Source organism: Arachis stenosperma, chromosome 2 (genome assembly GCF_014773155.1).
Source record: "Arachis stenosperma cultivar V10309 chromosome 2, arast.V10309.gnm1.PFL2, whole genome shotgun sequence".
Lineage (NCBI taxonomy): Eukaryota > Viridiplantae > Streptophyta > Magnoliopsida > Fabales > Fabaceae > Arachis > Arachis stenosperma.
The window spans coordinates 50,872,894-50,879,971 of record NC_080378.1 but is presented as its reverse complement, the minus strand read 5'-3'; the positions used below and the strand labels follow the sequence as shown (position 1 = coordinate 50,879,971).

General features: G+C 37.1%; 1 non-coding gene across 1 annotated transcript; it reads right to left on the bottom strand.

The window, feature by feature from the left end:
* Positions 1-4,550: 4,550 nt before the first annotated feature.
* LOC130963984 (small nucleolar RNA R71) lies at positions 4,551-4,658 on the bottom strand. Its single transcript, XR_009080099.1, has one exon. It is a non-coding gene; the product is annotated as a small nucleolar RNA R71 (small nucleolar RNA).
* Positions 4,659-7,078: the final 2,420 nt, after the last annotated feature.

Here is a 7,078-nt window from a genome sequence, read left to right as displayed (position 1 = left end):
CCTAGTGGTCAGGACCGTTTGTGGTTACCAGAGCTTCACCATATGGTCATGTGGAAATACAGAAAGAGAATTCTAATAGAAAATTTACAGTGAATGGCCAGAGGTTGAAACACTATCTTGGAGGTGAGATCGATCACCAGAGGTCCGCTCATCTGCTGAATTAGCAGAACTGACCGTCAAGCTAGTGACGTTAAAGAAGCGCTTGTCGGGAGGCAACCTGATAATTTTGTATCCTTAGTTATTTTCCGTAGTAGTGGTTTTCTTATTTATTTGATTTTTCTTGAGTTTGTACTGTTTTTCTTTCATTTTACGTGTGTTCTGATCATGCAACTATTTTCAAACAAGAACCGAACACTTCGAAAAAAATTTTGAAAAAAAAAAGAGAAAAAGAGAGAAAATAGGCCGAAAGTTGTGCTGGAGTTGTGCAGAAACTATGCATCACGCACCAGCTCACCCACGCGTACGCGTCCCTCTAGTTCTCGACAATCCACACGGGAGCGCACATGGCGCGCACGCGGGCCTTGAAAAATCAACGTAAATGGGTGCATGGCCAAAAGTTATGCTGGTCTCGCGCTGGTGCTATGCTAGCCGCGCAACTCAACCCATGCGTCCGCGTCCCTGATGCATACGCGACACCCTCACCATGTGGCCAACCACGCGTACGCACGATGTGCGCGTACGCGTCGATCGCGCTACATCACTTACCCCGCGCGTCGCCCTATTTTCATTCTCTCTCCCTCCCAAATCCTTATTCTCTCTTGTTCTTTTATCCTTTTATTCTTCTTTTATCATACTATTTTTTTCATGTGTCTTTTTATGTCCCTCTCTGTTTTCAGTTCTTCTTTGCTTGAGGACAAGCAAACCTTTAAGTTTGGTGTTGTCTCTTTGCTTATGGCTTTTCTATTTATTTTTATAGGACCAAAGGGAGGCGAATCATCTTCACTGAGAAGCATAGCTGATGAGCGGATAATTTATATGCTTTTTGGCATTGTTTTTAGGTAGTTTTTAGTAAGATCTAGCTACTTTTAGGGATGTTTTTATTAGTTTTTTATGCAAAATTCATAATTCTGGACTTTACTATAAGTTTGTGTATTTTTCTATGATTTCATGTATTTTCTGGCTGAAATTGAGGGACCTGAGCAAAAATCTGATAGGAGGCTGACAAAGGACTGCTGATGTTGTTGGATTCTGACCTCCCTTCACTCGAAATGGATTTTCTGGAGCTACAGAACTTCAAATGGCGCGCTCTCAATTGCCTTGGAAATTAGACATCTAGGGCTTTCCAGAAATATATAATAGTGCATACTTTATTCGAGTTTAAACGATGTAAACTGGCGTTCAACGACAGCTCCATGCTGCATTCTGCACTTAGACTTATTTTTGTAAACCCTAGTAACTAGTTTAGTATAAATAGGACTTTTCACTATTGTATTTTCATCTTTGGACGAGCTTTTGGAACATCTTTGATTATTGTCAGTCCTTAGACATTGGGGGCTGGCCATTCAGCCATGCCTATCTTATTATCACTTATGTATTTTCAACGGTGGAGTTTCTACACACCATAGATTAAGGTGTGGAGCTTTGCTGTTCCTCGAGTATTAATGCAATTACTATTATTCTTCTATTCAATTAACTTATTCTTATTCTAAGATATTCGCTGCACTTTAACATGATGAATGTGATTATCCGTGACACTCATCATCATTCTCACCTATGAACGCGTGCCTGACAACCATTTCCGTTCTACCTTAGATTGAGCGTGTATCTCTTAGCCTCCATTCCGAAAGATCGGAGTCTTCGTGGTATAAGCTAGAATTATTGGCAGCCATTCCTAAGATCCGAAAAGTCTAAACCTTGTCTGTGGTATTCTGAGTAGGATCTGAGATGGGATGACTGTCACGAGCTTCAAACTCGCGAGTGTTAGGCGTAGTGATAGACACAAAAGGATCAATGGATCCTATTCCAACATGATCGAGAACCGACAGATGATTAGCCGTGCGGTGACAGCACATTTGGACCATTTTCACTGAGAGGACGGGAGGTAGCCATTGACGCCGGTGAAACCCAAACATACAGCTTGCCATAGAAAGGAGTAAGAATGATTGGATGAAAGCAGTAGGAAAGCAGAGATTCAGGAGGGATAAAGCATCTCCATACACTTATCTGAAATTCCCACCAATGATTTACATAAGTATCTCTATCTTTACTTTATGTTTTGTTTATATTTTAATTATTAAAACTCCATAACCATTTGAATCCACCTGACTGAGATTTACAAGGTGACCATAGCTTGCTTCAAGTCAACAATCTCCGTGGGATCGACCCTTACTCACGTAAGGTTTATTACTTGGACGACCCAGTGCACTTGCTGGTTAGTTGTGCAAAGTTGTGAAGAAGAGTGATATTACAATTGTGCATACCAAGTTGTTGGCGCCATTGAGATCACAATTTCGTGCACCAAGTTTTTTGCGCTGTTGCCGGGGATTGTTTGAGTTTGGACAATAGACGGTTCATCTTGTTGCTCAGATTAGGTAATTTTCTTTTCTTCAACCTTTATTTTCTTTTCAAAAAGTTTTCAAAAATCTTTTAAAATTTTTTTTCTTTGTTTTCGTTTTTTTTCTAAGATAATTTTTGAAAAATTACAAAAAAAAAATTATAAAATCATAAAAATAAAAAATATTTTGTGTTTAAAAATTTTTAAGTTTGGTGTCAATTGCATGTCTTTAAAAATTTGTGCATTTTTTCGAAAATTCCATGCATTGCATTCTCCATGATCTTCAAGTTGTTCTTGGTAAGTCTTCTTGTTTGATCTTCATATTTTCTTGTTTTGTGTCTTTTGTTGTTTTTCATATGTATTTTTGCATTCATAGTGTCTAAACATGAAAAATTTCTAAGTTTAGTGTCTTGCATGTTTTTCTTTTCTTGAAAATTTTTCAAAAATAAGTCGTGATGTTCATCTTGATCTTCAAAGTGGTCTTGATGTTCCTCTTGACATTCAAAGTATTCTTGCATGCATTATGTGTTTTGATCTTGCATTTTCATATTTTGAGTCATTTTTGTATTTTTCTCTCTCCTCATTAAAAATTCAAAATTAAAAAAAAAAAGAATCTTTTCCTTTTTTCTCTCAAAAATTTCGAAAATTTGAGTTGACTTAGTCAAAAAATTTTTAAAACTTAACTATTTCTTATAAGTCAAGTCAAATTTTCAATTTTAAAAATCCTATCTTTTCAAAACTTTTTCAAAAATCAAATCTTTTTCATTTTTCTTTTATGATTTTCGAAAATTTAAAATTGATTTTCAAAATATTTTTCTTAATTTTATTTCATAATTTTCAAAACCTCATTAACAATTAATGTGATTGATTCAAAAATTTGAAGTTTGTTACTTTCTTGTTAAGAAAGGTTCAATCTTTAAATTCTAGAATCATATCTTTTAGTTTCTTGTTAGTCAAGTAATCAATTTTAATTTTAAAAATCAAATCTTTTTCAAAATAAATTTCAACCATATCTTTTCAATCATATCTTTTCAAATCATATCTTTTTTAAAATCAATTTCAAAATCTTTTCTAACTTCTTATCTTTTCAAAATTGATTTTCAAATCTTTTTCAACTAACTAATTGACTTTTTGTTTGTTTCTTATCTTTTTCAAAACCACCTAACTACTTTTCTCTCTCTAATTTTCGAAAATTCCTTCTTTTTTTTCAAAATTATTTTAATTAACTAATTGCTTCAATTTTTAATTTTAATTTTATTTCTTCTCTTAATTTTTAAAAATCACTAACTATTTTTCAAAAATAATTTTCGAAAACTCTTCTCTCTCATCTTTTTCTATTTATTTATTTATTTACTAACACTTCTCTTCATCTAAAAATTCGAACCCTCTCTTCTCCTTTGTGTTCGAATTTTTCTCCTCCTTCTTTTATTCTTTTCTTCTTCTACTCAAATAAAGGAATCTCTCTACTGTGGTAAAGAGGATCCCTATTATTATTTTTTGTTCCCTTCTTTTTTATATGAGTAGGAGCAAGGACAAGAACATTATTGTTGAAGCTGATCCAGAACCTGAAAGGACTCTGAAGAAACTAAGAGAAGCTAAAATACAATAATCCAGAAAAAACCTTACAGAAATTTTCGAAAAAGAAGAGGAGATGGCAGCCAAAAATAATAACCACAACAATAATGCAAGGAGGATGCTTGGTGATTATACTACACCTACTTCTAACTTTTATGGAAGAAGCATCTCAATCCCTGCCATTGGAGCAAACAATTTTGAGCTAAAGCCTCAACTAGTTGCTTTAATGCAACAGAACTGCAAGTTTCATGGACTTCCATCAGAAGATCCCTACCAGTTTTTAACTGAGTTCTTGCAGATCTATGATACTGTTAAGACTAATAGAGTAGATCCTGAAGTCTACAGGCTCATGGTGTTCCCTTTTGCTGTAAGAGACAGGGCTAGAACATGGTTGGACTCACAACCTAAAGATAGCTTGGACTCTTGGGATAAGCTGGTCACGGCCTTCTTGGCCAAGTTCTTTCCTCCTCAAAAGCTGAGCAAGCTTAGAGTTGATGTTCAGACCTTCAGGCAAAAAGATGGTGAATCCCTCTATGAAGCTTGGGAAAGACACAAGCAGTTGACCAAAAAGTGTCCTTCTGACATGCTTTAAGAGTGGACCATTTTGGATATATTCTATGATGCTCTATCTGAGTTCTCCAAGATGTCACTGGACCATTCTGCAGGTGGATACATTCACCTAAAGAAAATGCCTGTAGAAGCTCAAGAACTCATTGACATGGTTGCAAATAACCAATTTATGTACACCTCTGAGAGGAATCCTGTGAGCAATGGAACGCCTCAAAGGAAGAGAGTTCTTGAAATTGATGCTCTGAATGGCATATTGGCTCAGAACAAAATGTTGACTCAGCAAGTCAACATGATTTCTCAGAGTCTGAATGGATTGCAAAATGCATCCAACAGTACTAAAGAGGCATCTCTTGAAGAAGAAGCCTATGATCCTGAGAACCCTACAATAGCAGAGGTGAATTACATGGGTGAAGCCTATGGAAACACCTATAATCCCTCATGGAGAAATCATCCAAATTTCTCATGGAAGGATCAACAAAAGCCTCAACAAGGCTTTAATAATGGTGGAAGAAACAGGTTTAGCAATAGCAAGCCTTTTCCATTATCTTCTCAGCAACAGACAGAGAATTCTGAGCAGAGCCTCTCTAGCTTAGCAAACATAGTCTCTGATCTATCTAAGGCCACTTTAAGTTTCATGAATGAAACAAGGTCCTCCATTAGAAACTTGGAGGCACAAGTAGGTCAGCTGAGTAAGAAAATCACTGAAACTCCTCCTAGTACTCTGGTGCACGAAATTGGAAATCACAATTCTTCACAACTTCACACAACTAACCAGCAAGTGCACTGGGTCGTCCAAGTAATACCTTACGTGAGTAAGGGTCGAATCCCACGGAGATTGTCAGCTTGAAGCAAGCTATGGTTATCCTGTAACTCTTAGTCGGGATATAATATCAATAATGATTGTTAGTTTTAATTGTAAAAAGTGAAAGGGGCATAAAATAAATAATTGTTACGTAATAATGGAGAATATATTGGAGTTTTGGAGATGCTTTGTCCTCTGAATTCCTGCAACATAATGCTTTCTCACTTTCATACATGCAAGGCTCCTTCCATGGCAACCTATATGTCGGGCATCACCGTTGTCAATGGCTACTTCCCATCCTCTCAGTGAAAATGGTCCAAATGCTCTGTCACAGCACGATTAATCATCTGTCGGTTCTCGATCATGTCGGAATAAGATCCCTTGATCCTTTTGTGTCTGTCACTACGCCCAACACTCGCAAGTTTGAAGCTCGTCACAGTCATCCAATCCCAGAATCCTACTCGAAATACCACAGACAAGGTTTAGACTTTCCGGATTCTCAAGGATGCGGCCAATGGATTCTAGCTTATACCACGAAGATTCTGATTAAGGAATCTAAGAGATATTCATTCAATCTAATGTAGAATAGAGGTGGTTGTCAGGCACACGTTCATCGATTGAGGAAGGTGATGAGTGTCACAGATCATCACCTTCTTCATAGTGAAGCGCGAATGAACATCTTAGATAGGAACAAGCGTGTTTGAATGGAAAACAAAAATAATTGCATTAAGTCATCGAGACGCTGCAGAGCTCCTCACCCCCAACAATGGAGTTTAGAGACTCATGCCGTCAAAAGGTACAAAATTCAGATCTAAAAATTTCATGAGATACAAAATAAGTCTCTAAAAGTTGTTTAAATACTAAACTAGTAGCCTAGATTTACAGAAAATGAGTAAACTAAGATGAATAGTGTAGAAATCCACTTCTGGGGCCCACTTGGTGTGTGCTGGGGCTGAGACTTAAGCTTCTCACGTGCCTGGGCTGTTTCTGGAGTCGAACGCCAGGTTGTAACTTGTTTCTGGCGTTGAACTCCAACTTGCAACCTGTTTCTGGCGCTGAACGCCAGACTGCAACATGGAACTGGCGTTAAACGCCAGTTTACGTCGTCTATCTTCGCACAAAGTATGGACTATTATATATTGCTGAAAAGTCCTGGATGTCTACTTTCTAACCCAATTGAGAGCGCGCCAATTGGACTCCTTTCGCTCCAAAAAATCCATTCCGAGTGCAGGGAGGTCAGAATCCAACAGCATTAGTAGTCCTTTTTCAGCCTAAATCAGATTTTTGCTCATCTCCCTCAATTTCAGCAAAAAAATACCTAAAATCATAGAAAAACACACAAACTCATAGTAAAGTCCAGAAATATGAATTTTGCCTAAAAACTAATAAAAATATACTAAAAGCTAACTAAAACACACTAAAATCTACAAGAAATTACCCCCAAAAAGCGTATAAAATATCCGTTCATCACAACACCAAACTTAAACGGTTGCTTGTTGGTGCACGAAATTGCAATCACACTTTCGCAATCCCGCACAACTAACCAGCAAGTGCACTGGGTCGTCCAAGTAATACCTTACGTGAGTAAGGGTCGATCCCACGGAGATTGTCGGCTTGAAGCAAGCTATGGTTATCTT